The sequence below is a fragment of the Ailuropoda melanoleuca genome, chromosome 5, assembly GCF_002007445.2.
Source record: "Ailuropoda melanoleuca isolate Jingjing chromosome 5, ASM200744v2, whole genome shotgun sequence".
Lineage (NCBI taxonomy): Eukaryota > Metazoa > Chordata > Mammalia > Carnivora > Ursidae > Ailuropoda > Ailuropoda melanoleuca.
Window position 1 is genome coordinate 84,572,252 of NC_048222.1, and position 16,372 is coordinate 84,588,623.

At 49.6% G+C, this 16,372-nt stretch overlaps 1 long non-coding RNA gene across 2 annotated transcripts in view; it reads left to right on the forward strand.

The window, feature by feature from the left end:
• Positions 1-1,398: 1,398 nt before the first annotated feature.
• The window catches only part of LOC109489186, a 36,976-nt gene continuing 22,002 nt past the window's right edge, over positions 1,399-16,372 (forward strand). Inside the window, exon 1 of one of the 2 annotated variants that reach the window (XR_004625781.1) lies at positions 1,399-1,744. This is a non-coding gene — a long non-coding RNA (uncharacterized LOC109489186). Of the gene's footprint in view, positions 1,745-9,105; positions 9,397-16,372 lie in introns of those variants that run through there. The other variant, XR_004625780.1, reaches the window with a different exon arrangement.

Below are 16,372 nucleotides of genomic sequence, written 5' to 3' on the forward strand. Positions count from 1 at the left end.
GAGAAGGAGGGGCCTAACTGTGCTTGGGGGGGAGGGGCAGGTAAGAGCTGCACAGTGTAGTTTCCCACAGTGCTGGTAAGTGGCTTCTCCATGATCTTCCTTAATGATGGAGTCTACTCAGACAAATAGTTTTCTGAATGATACGGACTCAAAAACAAAACTAACAACAAAGAACTACATTGCTTAGGCAAAAGCAATGCAGGCAAACATTACTTTTTATCAATACTTTCTGCACATAGCATAAATGAACTTTTACTTGAATTGGATGGATGAATCCACATGGACCACACGCCCAGAGAATCCCAGTTTGTATTTCCAAGCAAAGAAGGTAGGCTTGCAAGCAGCTTAACCGTTTATATAAAAGATTACCGGGTACTCACCAACTTCCTCCCCAACTAATAAGACAGTTTTCTCAAATAGTGTATTTAATGCACAACTAATCATCAACAGCCAGACCTAACCTGATGCTTCCCTGTGACCAGATGGAGTATGTCAAAATATCTTTCCTTATTGTACAACCAAATCATTGTGGGGAACAAGGACTAGAGTCAAGGAGACCTGCAGGTTTTTCTGTAAGAAGTGGGGTCATTTGCTGCTCACTTGTTTGCTGCTTCACCAGCTGAAAGGATTTAAAACAAACAGTTTCTTACTTAGGGGGCAGAAGGAATTTTCAACATTTATTAAGTACATTGCCTCAAGAAGAGGCCAGAAAGACATCATTCTAAATCAAAGTGGCCGTTAATACCTCCTTCCTGAAAAAATGGAAGCCAATGGCCACTGAAGCCAGTGCGTGTTTGACTTTTATTTAAAATGGGCTGTTGTTGCTCTGAGCTGACAGTTTTGTCTTTAGGATAAGGCAGAAGTGCAGGAACAGAAAAACGTGTGTTTGTTGCTTTTATTTTTAAAGAAGAGAATGCATCCAAAGTCTGTAACTAGAATTTGGCGGTGAAGAAAAGCTGGTGCGGGTTTAATGGGAGAAAGTGGCCGCCAGGCCGCTTGACCATCGCCTTCGCTTTGCAAATCTGGTTTTCATATTCTCGCTCAGTAATTACCCAAAGCCATAACTGTCTCTGAAATTATTCATTAAAGTCATTTTCAGGGATTCTCACAGGATGACTCTTTTACGTTTATGATCTTCTGAGAGCAATGACATCAGCCTCTGTCTCTTTTCCGCTTTTAATTAATGTGCTGGTTAGGGGAGAGGGGCCGCGGCTGTGTCCGCGGGGAGGGGGCGCGCAGGGGGGTGGGGGGTGGAATTCTCAGGCCGTTCTGCTCCCGGCGCGGTCAGCTGAGCTCCGGCGCGCAGACATCCTTTGATTAAGGAGGGTATTTCGGGGAGTGCAGGCTGTGCAGAAGATCACGTCTGTGCCCTGTGGTGCTGTCAGCAGTGACAGATCCCAGATGGGGCCGCTACTGTATGGCAGATTGAGTTTCTCAGCAGAAAACTCACCCTCCCTCCTAAACGTCTTCAAAAACCTTCTCCAGATACTACAGGTCTCTTCGTGTGAAACTGAAAAAGTCCATCACCAAAGTTGGTTTTGCGTGCTTGTGTGTATGTCAGGTCCCCACCCCCCTTTCCTTCCTCTTCTTTTTTCTCTGCACTTCCTCGTCCTCTGAGCATCTTCGACACGCTGGGCTACCCAGCTGCTGAGAGCGCAGACCCGGCGGGCCTGCTGGTTCCTGTTCGCGCGACCCACAGCGCGGCGGCGTCGACACAGCACCGAGAGGCCCCGAAGGCAATCCGGTGGGTAGAGGCACGGCGTCCGCGGGTTGTGGGGGCAACGTGGAGCACCCCGGACAGCTGGGGTGGACCGCAAGGCCCAAAACTCCCTGTGGGGCGGGGTTGGTGAGGGGGAGAGGATCGAACCTGAGGCGGAAGCAGAGAGCACCGGCGCTGGGCTCCCGCTTCCCTCCCTAGTTTTCCACAGCGGAGCGCCATCCCGCCAGCCTGGGCAATTTGGAGGGGCAGCGCCAACCAAGCCTGAGAAGGGCTGGGGGTGGGCGGGGGCTGTCTGCAGGGATCTGGAAGGGGGCTGAAGGCGAGCCGCAGGAGCCAGCAGGGGCCCAGCCTGGTCCAGGATGGAAGAAGTGGGATGGGGAAAGTCCTGGCTGCGGCCTCAGCCGGGAAGCTAGACCAGGGCATCTCCAAGGTGAGAGGGGGCGCAGCGAGACCCGGCTTCCTATGCACTAAACATCCGTCCATTTGAGTCTGAGTCCTGAGTTTCGCATCCCTGGGCACACGCTGGGTTCGAAACTCCGCTGCAAAAACATTTAGGCTTATTTTAAACCTAAATAAACAAATGCCGCGTGCCCCTGCTTCCTCGAAGGTAACGGAGATTCCTCCCCTCCTCCCTTCTCTTCCGGAGGGTTCCTAGGCCAGCTCCGGGGGAGCAGTAGTGGCCGGGAGAGCGGGGATGAAAGGCGTACGACACTCTGATTCTGCTCCAATATCTAGATCCCACCCATCCTTACCCCCATGGCCTACTTAATTATGGAACTTGGCTTGTTACCACGGACTTGGGCCGGGGAGGGTGCGAAAGAGAGAAAAAGCTGTGAGGACAAAAACCTAGATTGTTTTGTTTTAATTTAAACTTAAGTAACTTTTTTTTCCTTTCAAAATCCCCGTGCAGTCGCCTCCACCAACTCCCACATCCCCTCCCAGTGAGGGTAGTTTGGAGAGCCTCCATTCGGCTTACAAAAGAGCCTCTAGGGAACAGAGAGAAAAGCTAAAAATACCGCAGACGTGAGGCCCAAGTCCAGGAGGAGGTAGCCGCCTCCCCCCAGCCCTGCCCTGCCCTGGAGGGGGCCGGCTGTCGGGTCCCTTCCTTGGAGCCAAGGGCCAGAGCCCGGGCTTGGCTGGACGCCCTCACTGCAGCGGCCGGGCGAATTTCGCCTGGTCTTTGCGCCCCGAGCCGGTTACTCTTAGAGAAGTCTTCCGGTCCAGTCTCCGGTAAAATGAGAGATTACACTATTTGACGCTTTCCATTCCGCCTCCTCTGCAGACTCAGTTTTAAAGGCTCACTTTTAAAAAGAAGGTGGGACCACTGGATCCCACTTTACGTCAACAATATTCCGGTCACGCAAGTATTGTCCCCAGTTCGTAATTATCTATATGGATGTATGCAGTTGTTTTCAGTTCTGGGACACAAGCTGATTTGGGAGAAACCTGTGGATTCCTATTACGGCCCTCTTCCGGAAAAAAAAAAATCTAGCAGCTGTTTTTCCCACAGTTCCCCCTAGGTTATCAGGTAAAACCACAAAACTCTTTATATAAAAGCAAAACACACACTAAATTTCAAAACTCCCGCTCGCCCCCTTTATAAGGCAGCCTTTATTTTCACGGTCCACGCTGGATGAAAGTGGTTTATTTTGATTTTTTTTTCCCCCTTGTACCCACATGCCTTGTAAAAAGTTTCTGCGCACTGGCCCGGCCCCCCTCTGATGACCGCAGGGCCTTGCTTCCAGACTGCAGCCCCCGCCACTTGGTTTTTAAGTCTTCGCCTGGAGCCGAGGTGTAATTGTGACCCCGCCCGAGCGGCGAGCCTCCCGGGGGGACGTTTGGCCCGGCCTGCGAGGGGGCCGGGACCTCCCAAGTGGCGGACCTGGGAGCCCAGAGCCGCGCGGTCCTCTCCCCCCTTGCCTCCTCCCTCACTCCCTCCCCTGCGGATTTTGCTCGTTTTCTTCTGGGTTCCACAGCTCGCCCGCGCAATGGTGCAGCACTTCTCTTTCCCGCTACTTTTTTCGGTTTTCTCTCGCCCTGTTCCTCTCTAGCATCTTTTTGCCGCTCTCTCCGTGCCTTCACGCTGAAATCCCAGGCCCAGAGAAGCGAAGCGGGGCTTTGTCGGAATCTGGGGCAACCAACGGGGAGCCTGAGGCCCCTGGGCGCCGCGGCGGAGTCGCAACAGGGCGCGCTTCTGCGTAACGTCAGCGCGCTGGGTAATTGACCTTCCCTGGGCGTCTGTCAGTATGACTGATTTCCATCGGGGTCAAAATGCCTCTCTCAGGCAGTCCATCTTGGAGCGCTCTCTTACGCCGCACACCGGGTTAGTTGTTTTGTTTCCAGCCCTAGGAATAAATACTCTTGGGGGCAGCTCGAGAGGAGCCGAGGAATATACACGACGTCAATTAAAGGCAGTTTTCCTTGAACTACGAATTGTGATTGGGCGACCTGCGTGCCTTTCAGTTCACATTACCTAACTCGTCCTTGATCCCAATGCTTTCTTTAGAAACAGGCAATCAAAAAAGAGAAATGATGAATTGTTCCTGTTTTTCTGTGTCACGTGTAAATCCCTATCGAAACGTCTCATTTTCAGGGTGTGATTTAAACGTAGAGTATACGCGCGTGTCTTGCTAATCTGGCCTGGACAGACGATATATCATCCAGGCGTGTTTTACAATAACTTCCAAACTGCTGCCGACTTCTAGGTGTGAAATCGGTGCTGTGTATTTAAATATTCTCCGGGACTCGATAGAGGCTAATTACGCTGGTTGCATAACTCCGATTCGCTTTAAAGAAATGCTCTGGAAGAAGCCAACGTGGCTTATCTAGCAGAGGCAGGGCGATTCCCTGCCTGCAGCGTTCTCTCCTGGCGGCACCAGGGAGCCCAGACGTGGTGAGCGTTCGCCTTCGAGAGCACTAAGTCGCATCCCTTGGGTGTTGAGAGAGGTAAACTTTTCCAGTCCAGGAATGGGCTCCAGCGGGAAGCTAAAGTCTTCAGACAGCCCCTTTCCCTAACATCTAGGCTCAGGGACTGAGGCCCCAACTAAAAGTCTTCCGGACTTAAATTTTTTTTTTTAAAGATTTTTTAATTTATTCGACAGAGATAGAGACAGCCAGCGAGAGAGGGAACACAAGCAGGGGGAGTGGGAGAGGAAGAAGCAGGCTCACAGAGGAAGAGCCTGATGTGGGGCTCGATCCCGCAACGCCGGGATCACGCCCTGAGCCGAAGGCAGACGCCCAACCGCTGTGCCACCCAGGCGCCCCCGGACTTAAATTTTTAACAAACTTTTGAAAAAACACGTTTCTCTCCCCCATCCCCCTTCTTGTGGCCTTTAGGCAAGTAAGCACTTGGACTTGGGGCAATTAGGCTCTTCGGTGGAACCCAGAGGAAATGTAAGAACTAAAAAGGCGTAGCAGAAGCCCCAAGAAGCCTCTCCGAGATTGGTCTCAAGTCACCGTCCCTGAACTCTGCCCTTGGGGTGTACACACCTCCGCCCCTGGACCCTACCTCTCACCTTCGCGGGACTCGCACGCCCGCGCCCCTGTGCCAGACGCGCGCGCGTGCGCGCGCGCACACACACACGCCCCTTTTACCCTCTCTCTCTCTCCTCTGTTGGTGCATTTATGACCTAATGAAAGTATATCCTTTAGGGAAAATTCTGTCTATAAAACGTGAAATATGAAGAACCGGTTTGGATATCCCCACTCGGGGCCAGGCCTGATCTTGAAGTTTTTTAGCATGAACACCTTGACTCCTGTTGCTTCCATGATCAATCTGTTATTTTCACTAAATGATGAGAATTGGTTCTAAGTGTCCTCTGCTCATTCCCTCTGGAAGGAAAAAATGTCTCCTGCCTGAAGATGTATCTTTATTTGGGGGAAAGGCATGTCTTAGGGGGGGAAATAATTTTATTTTCTATCCTTTGTCATCTTTGGAAAACCCTAGCACCATATGTTCCAACTTCTGCAAACAGCTGGGGAAACCAAGGGCTCTTTCAACTCCCTTTCTTTTCCTTCCGGCCGCCCCCCTTTCCCCCAAATGCCACATTTTGGGGTTTCACAAACATTGATCGGTTCTTTCTCCTTGTGCGTCTTCTGAAATCCCTCCTAATTTCCAATATACAAGTACCTCCTTGGAAATCACATAGTTAACCACCTGTTTTCATGGGAAAAGGTGGTCTGATTTTGTGTTTGGGGAGGATTTGTTTATTAACACAAGTGGGTAGAACTGAGATTATTCCCCATGTGGTTTTCTATATACCATACCTTTAAATAAGAGTTTTTAAAAGTCCCTGTAATTTTGCAGTTTGACCTTTGCCATGAAATCGGTTTAGGTTGTTTACTAGCAGGGACTATGCAACAGGAAAAACTGCAGGAGATGTAAATACTAGTGTTAGCTTATGAGCCTCATCCCCTTGTAGGATGGAGTTGTTTGCTTATTTTTTAAAGGGCACAGCAGTTTGAACTTCCAAGTCTTTTTGGCATTCAGGGCCATCTGATGACCTGGCGGGGAACTGGGTTGATTGTGTTAACATCACTAAAGGAATTTATACCCTCCTTTTTTTGATTTAGGCTTAAAACAGTGTTTCCCAAGTAGAATTTGCCTAATAAAAACCTTTGCACCTGGTTAAAGCTTAGGGTAAGGGGCAGATGTCCTAGGGCAAAGTGTTTAGCCCACCCTCAGAGGAGTGAAAAGATATTCGTGGAGGGGGAGTCACCGAGGGGCAGCCATTTCTACGAAGGATCTTGTCCTCCTCATACAAGGGAGGAAAATTGTCCATTTTCAAGTGTCTTTTAGGAAACATCAGTCCTTTTACAGTTGGGTTCTAGCTTAACCTTTGCACCTATGACTGAGGGCTCAGCCAGTCCTGTAAGTCTGTGTTCCCAGTAAAACCCGACTTAACTTGAGTAGCAAACAGCTTTAAACTGACATATATTCACATCTGGGAATAGGAGAGAAATATTTGAAGAGAGGAATGGTGTGCATTTTGCCTCACCTAAAGTTTTATACTTCTGCATAAATCTGCATGAAATATTATCTTCTAGTCATAGTTCTAGCTTATGACCAATTAAGCAAAACAGAAAGTTTGTTGCATGTTTTTTCTAGATCTGCTTTAGATCCTTCTCCCTCATACGTGATATTATCTCTAAATATAGTTAACATCCAACATCTCTCATATATATCCTGATCAGATTAATTTCTAATGAATAGGCAGTAATTCTCATGGTTCAAAAAGCTACAAAATGTACGTATGAGTAGTCTTTCTTTTGATCTGTCCAGGTGCTTCTCCCATTGTTCATTTCTTGAACATCCTTCCCGAGCTTCCTGATGCATAGAAAAGCAAATAGGAATGTAATCTCTATGGATCTAGAATGATGCAAATTTCTCCATTTGTATCCGTTTGCTGGTCTGGAGGGCTTGGCGATGGGAGGAGATCCCTGGAAGCTTTGAAGAATTTTAAAAGAGGCTCTCACCAAATAACAATCTGGCCAGGGTGTAAGATGCCTCCTGATTGTAATTAGAACTATCTGGGAAAGAGAAGACAGGGCACATGCAGAACAAACGATTTCTAAAGCTCCAAACTGGGTTGTTTTTTTCTCTGTGGCTGAGTCCAAAGAATAAAGAAACAGGGAAGAAGGGAAAGAAGAAAAGCATGCAGAAAGAGTGAGGTTATAATATTCTAGAGTTGTGGGGATGTGGCTCCTCATTTTTTGAAGCAAACACGCTGGAACACAAATTGGAAAAGACTAAATTGTTATGCATCAAATAAATAACAAATTTCCTCCTACTATAAGGGAGGTTTTGCCATGTTCTAGCCTGCAGATATCTTGAATGGGTTATAAATAATGGGAAAGGGTTAGGGACATGCATGTGTATTATAAAACAACAGATAAGCTTGGCAGTGTAATGGAGACTTGAGAGACCTTAGATATTTTGTCCTTTACAATTCAGTGAAAGATGATAAAGCCAGAGTTGATTGCTCCCTATACAGAACAGGGGTCACCTTCAGTTATATCAGTGCCCTTCTCAGAGAGGCTCAAAGGTCTTGCTGGCTGGCAGTTACTGACTTTGACCATCCTCTATGGAGGAGTCAGATGTGGATGGAGAAGAAAATACCCTTGCAGGAAAATTACCATGCACAGGGCCGCCTGCCAGGGATGGAGCCAGTTCTGCTATCTAGGGTATTCTGTGACTTCCTGGTACCTGGCCAGAATTGTGGTTGCTAAATTGGCTCAAGCCCACATGCTCCTCCTCACCATACCTTCCCTTATCCTTGTAAATGGGGTTGGAAGCGTCTTCAGCTTTTTTGTTTTTTAATAAATTGTAGTCATTACTGTGTGTGTGTGTGTGTGTGTGTGTGTGTGTGTGTGTGTGTATGCACTCAGGGATAGGGTTGCTAAGTGTATAAATGCTAAAATTTTCTCTTCTTTCACTTTGGGCTTCTCCTTCCTCTCTCTCATAATAAAACTAGATGCAGTAATAACAAGAAAAGCTCACCGCTGAATCCCTTTATCTCCTTTGAACAGATTCTTGCCTTCCCAGCTTAGTGGCTGTGGTTGGCTTTCAGGGGGTTAGCTTTCAGGTCACCCACTGTGTTCAAATGATGCCCTTGTGGAACCAAAGGGCACTGGTTGGTGAAAAGGACCTCAAACCCTCTGCCCCCTGGAGCTGTTCATCAGACTGGAAGCCAAAGGCCCACAGTAACTCTAATTAGTGTATGCATATGTTGGCCAGCCTTTGGGCTGGTTTTATGGGGTTTCACTGGCGGTGCTTGAATTGGCCAGGTCAGATGAGGATTAAGGTTCCTAATGAATCATGTGACCATAAGTGGACTTGGATGGTGGCTGTGTTCTGGAGACCTATCCCTGGCGTTCTCTTTCTGTGCCCAGAGAGAAAGGCTGGGTTGGGAGGCACCAGCCAAAGAGGGCACTGTTAGAAGTTTAAAATGTCCTCTTTATCTTCATCTTGGACAGAACACTTAGTGGAAACACACACACACACACACACACACACACACACACACACGTCGTTCAGAAGTAAGAAGAAAAGCTCCTTTTTTTCTTAAAAGTATTGAATTTAAGACTGGAAATAGGCCTTTAGAGTTTATCTGTTCTAACCATTTTTTCCAGATGAGAATGGTCAGGCTCAAAGATGCTCCTGGTTCCTAGCCAGCTTGTGCCGCTAATTAGTGACACTGGGAGTGGTGAGTTCCTCTTCTTTGGTTAGGTAGTTATTTCCAGGGATCTCTTGTTTAAGATAAAGACATAAATAAGAACAAGGTCGTGGTAAAAACAGTTTTTAAGAAAAGAAAAAAATGGTGTAGAGGGCCAGGGGAGAGAAGAGGTAGCCAGGGAAATGACAGTCTGGGGGATGGGTTACTTGAGCAGGCCTATCTCCATCATTTCCTGGAAGTCTTTACTCTGACTCCAAGACAATTATTAAAGGCTGATGTTTTCACAACACAGATATTTTCGTATGTGCGTGTTTAAACCAGTCCAGGAGAATAGATTCTTCTCTCTTGGGGAAAGGGAATGGTGTTTTCAAAAGGGAAGCAGCTCTCATCAAAAGCCTTCGTGGATCTGGTGACAACACGGACACGCGCTTCGCTTGGAGCCTGGAAACTGTCAGGCGGTGGAGGCGGGGTGGGGGACAGCTAGCATCGCGGAGTCCCAAGGTGAGCGCGCGAGGATGGGGTTGGGGTTTGGGGGGGTAGTTCTACGCTGTAGCTGTACCGGGGAGACGCGGTCCCAGGCCTTCTCCGGGGACTTTTTGGAGTTCCGGGAGGGCTGTGACCCTGGACCGAGGCTGTGGCTTGGATAGGAAACTAGGGACGATTCACAGGGAATCGCTGAGGGAGGAAGGTTGGTACATCGCCGCGACAGAAAATGATGAAATGGGGGAAAAGAGATCGGGGGAGTAGAGAGATTGAATAGTCACGAAACGGGGCTTCCGGATCTCTCTAGGGAAACAGAGTCCATGGATAGGGTGACCAGATCCGGTCCGCTGTCTGGGCTGAAGATCGTACTTGGGCTGGATGTGCCCCCTCTGTGTGTTGTGGGGAACCACCAGGATGGGTCTGAGTTTTGCACAATTTCACGCTTTTGAAAGGGGAGGGGTTTTTTGTTTTTTGGTTTTTTTTTTTTTTATTTATTCTTTTGGCGTGAGTTCTCAGTGGGATCTGAGGTTAAAGGCTCTCCCAGCCTTCGGTTATCTTTCCTTACGCCCTGGAAAGAGAACTGAACAAAATTAAAAATCAGCCAAGGAAACTAAACAACAGCCCGCACAAGCCATCCCACAACATAGCTGGGGAGCAATGTTCTGGCTTCAGCTCTCAGGTACGAAATCCGAATAAATGGAGCCAGATCTTGGATTACGCCCCGGGGACAGCACTTTAATGTAAATGTAAAATATGCTTGTAATAATCACTTGTGAGCCCTGAAGCAGCTCTAGAATCTCTGTTTAATTATGGGGGCATGAGAGGAGAATTACCAGCTAATTAAATCCAATCCTATTTGTAATTCTCCCTCTGCTGCTGCCGACTTTAAAATGCGAAATTGCTTTTTAAACATGCCTGCATATGAATTTTTTAACAAATGTGAAAACTAAAGGAGAAACAAGGGAACAAGGGGCGGGAGAGGGGGAAAAAAAAGAAAAAAGAAAGAAAGCAGAGAGACGCAGGCTGCTGGGCCCGAGTCAAGGGGGTATCACGAGGGATCTCCGCGGCTGGGCCTCGCTCTCCCTGCACTCCTGCCCGCGCTCTAAGTTTGGCCACGAATGAAGCCATTTCCTGTCTTCGCGGAGGTTTCGACCTCTCCTTTCCTGCTAGCAGGATCTCTCTCAGCTCCCGCATGTCGCCCCCAGAAAAGTCCAGAGGCGCGGAAACCGCGCGGCGGCTCGAATCCCGCGCGCCCCGAGGCTGCGGCCGGCCTGGGAGCCGGTTCCGGCCGACGCAAGGGAGCCGCGCGGGGAGGAAGTGAGCTCACTGCGGAGGGCAGGAAAGAAAGGGGATTCGGCCAGGCGCAGGGCTGCGGCGCGCGGAGCTCGGGGGAGGAGCTGCGAGCTCGGGTCCCGCGGCCCTAGCCCTTGGAGGAAGCCGGGGCCGAGGCTGGCTTTTCGGGGTGCTGGGGCTGCAGGCAACGACTCCACCTCGAGCCGCGCATTCTGTCCTTCCCGCTCCCGGGAGGAGAGACGCGGCCCCGACTCGGGAGGTTCAGGCCTCGAGGGTAGAAGCCTGAGGCTGGAGACTTGCAAGGGCTTTCTGCGAGCGGACGAGGCCCCCACGTCCTGGTGTTTCCCTACCCTACCGCCGCGTGAGCGGTTTGCTCGTCTGTCCCTTCTCTCTCTCTCTCTCTCTCTCTCTCTCTCTCTCTCTCTCACACACACACACACACACACACACACACACACACACCACCTACCTACCCTCCTCTTTCATTAGCGTCCCTCTCAAAATCAGGTCCTGGAACTTCGATTTATATTAGGATGTCGACTGATGTGCATGAGAAAACGAGGGTGACCGCGGCCACCAATTCTGGAATACAATTTAGTACTGCTGAATTAGAATATTCCGGGGGCCTGTTCCAAATCTGGTACCATCTGCAGCCAACGACACCATCACCGATCGGCTCGCAAACAGTCTGGTCTGGGGAAACGTTCTCAAGAGGGGGGCCGGCTATCTCTGCGGCACCAGGCCCTCAATGCAGAAAATGTGAGACTGCAGCTACACTCGTTTCCAAACTGACAGTGCGCCCAACAAATGCAGTGGCACCTATCCCAAAGGGAGGCATTCACACCTCCACCTCCCGGGCCGCGAGTGCTACTCCAGCCAGACGGGCCCTGCGTGCAGTCATTGCTTGGTGGTTGCAGAGAGCGTTCGCGCCTGGAGGATACCTGGCGATGGTCCAGAGCCCGGCTCTTGGGGGGTGGAGTTGAGAGGTAGCTCGACGCTGTACTGGGGAGACCCTGGTCCCGGGCCTTCTCTTCTCTAGCGCCTTCCTGGAGGGCGCTGCCCTCGCCCCAGGACAAGTCGCTTGGGTACCAACCTAGCGCGGGGGCGCGGCCTGGGATCAGATCCCCCCTGTTGCCGGTCTGTGGTTCCGGGCGTCCTGCAATTAGGGATTGCTGAGGCCTGGGAGGTAGAAAAGTCTGAACCCCTCTGTGTGCCAGGGTGGGGGGATTATTGTCAGACCACGAGGAGGCGTCATTGTCTTCAGGACGTAGTGCGGGGATGCTTGTCGGGTTTGTGTGTTCTCGATCTGGAATCGGTTGAAGAAATTTCCATCAGCTAGGACCTTGCCATTTCCCCTCCTCTCCCATCTCCTGCAGAAAGACCTCACATACCTCTTGTCAGCTTTACTCAGTCGATTGATAGTTTGCTTCATAAAATTAGTTAAAAAAATAAGTAAAAAGTCAGTCTTTATCGGCATATTTAGTAGAGAGGTGGTGACGTTCCAAGAAGCTTCCTAGTGTGAACCTCCGCGGCCAGGAAGGGAGCTCCCTCAAGGCTTTACTTACTGGGGTTTCTCTCCCATGCTGCCAGCTTGGCCCCCAACACTCCCACCCCTTCTCTAGTAGTCTTTGTGCGCCCCGCGCCCCCCTCAGTCGGTCCTTAATTCCTCCCCCCCCCCACCCAGTTCCCTCAGTGGGCCCAGGCCAGTAGCAGCGCCTCCTGGCGCCACGCATGAGGCAGGAGGGACTCTGAGCCTTCCAGGCCAGACCGCGGAGGGTCCTCGCTGCCTGCTTTGGAACCTCTCCATTCTCCCACACTATTTCACATTCATATTACTTTTCACACCCTGTTAGGCAGTAATAGCACTGAACCTGCTAAATACTTCCATGCACAAGCCAGCCCTCCCGCGACAGCTCCAGATCGTCCACCTTCTGCCGGTGATGGGAACGAATATTACTCTCTCCTCCTGTGGGGTCCTTGGCTTCTTCTCTTCTCTCTGGGCTCTACCTCCAAGCCCTAGTAAGGTGGTGCTGGTAGTGGACACTGGTTGGGGGCCCTCAGGTGTGGCTGGGATGGTTGGGGGGAGTTGGAGATTTGGGGACTGTTTTGGCTTTTGTTAATTGTTTGAGGCTAGACTGGGGATTTTTTAAAGAACAAGGCCTGCCCTTCGGCCTTAAGCAAGGAGTAAGGCCTGTCCCGCATAATAAGCACCACCTCCTGGCCTCCGTTCTGGAGGGCCAGGCCCAGAAGGTAGCATTTGGGCATTAAGGGATTCTGAGACAGCAAATCGCAACGCCTTCCCGCCCCCCACCCCCAACCCACTCTGCGGCCTTGCAGCAGCTCTGATAATCCAGGGTTGCTCCATAAATCTGGGCCGGGGGTGGGGGTGGGGTGGGGGAAATTAAATTAGACCTCTGAGCCCAGTCGGTGTCATGAATGCTCTGGAGAAGAGGACAAACAGCAAGGTTGGCCTGGGGAAGCCAGCACTCTTTGCACCAAGTATTGCTTGCCCTTTGGCTGTCAAATGAACTCCAGTCTCTCATGCCAGGACCTACAACCACCTACCACCGCAAGAGATTTCCAGAGTCCAGTTACAGCAGACTGGGCTCTGTTTGGTGCACTAGGCACCACAGTCCTGGCACTCGCCTAGGCTTGGGCCTGGGCTCCTAGAAAGAGGCGGGCGTGGGGCAGGGGGACTGAGAGTCCAGCCACCACAGCAGGACTGAGGCCATTGGCCATGTGGCTCAATCTGAGAAGTCAGGGAAGTTAAGGGTGGTTCTCGGCTGCTCTTCCAGGACCTCTCCTCTGTTCTTCCATCAAGAAAAGAGGAGTAGGGGCGACTGGCTGGCTCAATCCATAGAGTATGTGACTCTTGATCTTGGGGTAGTGAGTTCAAGCCCCACCTTCAGGATAGATCTTACTAATTAAAAAAAAATTTTTTTTCCTGCCTCTACTTCCAGAACATGGGACAAAGAACTACTTTTAATGAGAGCCTATTAAGTGTCAAACATTTTACAGGCTGTAAAATATTTAATCTTCCCAAACCATAAGAAGAGTATTTCCAAACCTTGTATGCCTGCAAGGAAACTGAGGTGCACAGAGAGGGGACCTGGCCAGAGCCTAATCTGTGCAACCAAACAAAGTCCAGGCTTCCTTATTGCCATGCTCTTGGTTCTAGCAATGTCCTGAGACCTGATGACACGATTAGAGGTCCTGCAGCCTGGCTACGTCTCTTTTTACCTTGAAGAGGGAGATGAGCTGCCTTCCATGAGCCTCTAATATACATTCCCAGAGAGATTTAAGTGATGGAAAATCCGGTTCTAAGAAGCTGAAGCTTTGAACACCACTTTAACCTGTAACACCTTTATACCTATTCCTCCAAAATGTTCGTGAGAAAATCCAAGTTAGCAGGAATCTCTTACTCAACCAGAGGAGCCCCAAGTCTGCCACACACATGTCCCTCACTGTCACTTTTCTTGCCCCATCACATCAGGGTTGAGAAGATTTAAAGTCAGATTCACTGGGCCTGAGTTTCTGTTCATGCCACTAACACAGAGAGGCTGTCTGGTGACTGCTTGCTCATACTCTTGAGAAAATGCCTTAGATTTTGGATTTGAGGCATTTACAGAAGGTAGGAGGAGTGAGACAGAACAGGCAAAGCCAGAAAGCAAGGAAGGAGACTGCACAGGCCTGGGCGGGGGGAACTTTTTCTGTTTCCTCTCCTACACAGTCCTAGCCTCTCCATTGTTTACTTCCTTCCCCATTTTCCTTCTTTACTCTCCTGATGTTAGGCCTGACCAAGGAGAATTAGGGAGCCAGATGCCCACATTTTCCTCTTTTGGTCAGTTGTAGCATGGGACACAGATTCCAAGTGGGTATTCAGGACAAATTGTTTTAAGGGGTCCCTAAAGCTATACTCATTTCTGTTGAGCCCTCTGTTCCCTTTGGACATGGGAGGTAATTTCTGGGGTATCAGGTGCATTTCCTGAATTTCTAGACCCTAATTGCCCCTGGAGCACTCTTCCAAACCTGGAGGCAGCTAAATGAGTGGGTCACTGAATAGGATTTAAAAAAAAAAAAAACTATCAGGGTATATTAACTTACTTTATAGTCATTGTGGTGGGAGAGGGAGAGCCCATGGTGATTTCCTAAATGCCAACTAGTTAAGTCTCTCTGCCTCCTCCCCCTGGTTTTCTTTTACAACTAATGATTATCTATCTCAGTGGTGACAAACAAGGCAGACAACAGACAAGTAAAAATCAAGTTAAGAAAGCTGTACTGCATTCATGTATTTCTCCTCTAGCATATTCTGCCGTAGTTTCTGCTGCTGCGTATGGCTGGACTTTACGAACACCAAATAGAAGAGCCTGACCATGAGACTAGGATTAGGTTGCCAATTTGAGTTGAACTTGGTTTTCCCTCCTCTGACCAGAATAGCATGATCAAATACAAAATCTCCTCTCCTCTCAGAGACACTGGCAGTCTGGAAACTAAAAAAAAAAAAAAAAAAAAAAAAAAAAAAAAAAAAAAAAAAAAATCAATAAATTCAAGAGAGATATTAGAAGAACAGGAAACTGTAGGAAGAGAGGGAAAGAAAAAGGAAAATACTCATACACAAAATTGGAAGGGTGTTTGGAATTCTGCCTGAATTTCCAATGACCAAAGCTAAGCTTATCTCCACTGGGTTTCTCCACTGGCTTCTCAAACCCAATTCCCTTGTTCAGTATCTTTGGGGGTTTTTGCCTGGGAAGGGCACATTCAAGTGGGTTTGGGGTCCAGCAGGGCTCTACCCACTGGCGGTGGGTAGGGACAGCTGGAGGTTGAGCAGGGAGTGAGGTGAGAAAAGCCCTGGGAGGGACAGGTATGTCAGGGGGAAGCTCTCCGCCATCCATACAGAGGGGACCAGACTGATTTTTTAAGCCAAGACCAAAAAGAAATGGATCCAAATGAGGAAACCAGGGCAGTTTGGATTCTGCACGATGGCCATGAGCCAGGGGATTGCACCACTGACCAAATCCATAGTTGCTTCTTCAGCATCCAATCCGTGCCAGGCGAAGAGGTGCATGTGGGTGGGCTCTGAGCTCCAGGGTTTGTAGCTGTATGGGGCTGGAAGGCAGTAAGAGGAAACAGCTAGACTAGTAGTGCTTGCGGCTGGCAGAAAATGGGAGGCAATCTTGGTGTACTTAAGAAGACTTACTACCCCTACTTCCTCCCCGGCAGTAGGTTTAAGGTAAGTCTCTCCGTTGCTAAGAATGACCAACCCCGCCCCCAAAATCCATCAGGAGTTAGGACAGATCAGGGACTCCTGGAGAGTCTTAGAGTTTCTGGAGGTCTCTAAGATCCCACTTGACCTCCCTGTCAGAGGCAAGTGCTTTGTGCATTTCATGGCCAGGTATACCTGGGTTGGAGCATGGCTTCTGGACTTACTGGTTTTGTGATCTCGAGCTAGCATCTTGGCCTCACACAATTTGTTTCTGCCTCTGCAAAACCAGGACATTTGCCCAATAAGAGGTTTGAAAGCACCGTTCCTAGCCCTGATGACCCTCATTGTTGTGCATTTGTTTACTTGTAGGGGGGGCAGGAAAGACGCATTTTCTTTATAGAAACTCTAGAAATGTGACAAAACTTACAGTTCCCTTTCCCACGGGAGGTATGGCCTTCTAGGCTGATCTACTCTGACTCCCCACCCCCCCACTCCCCC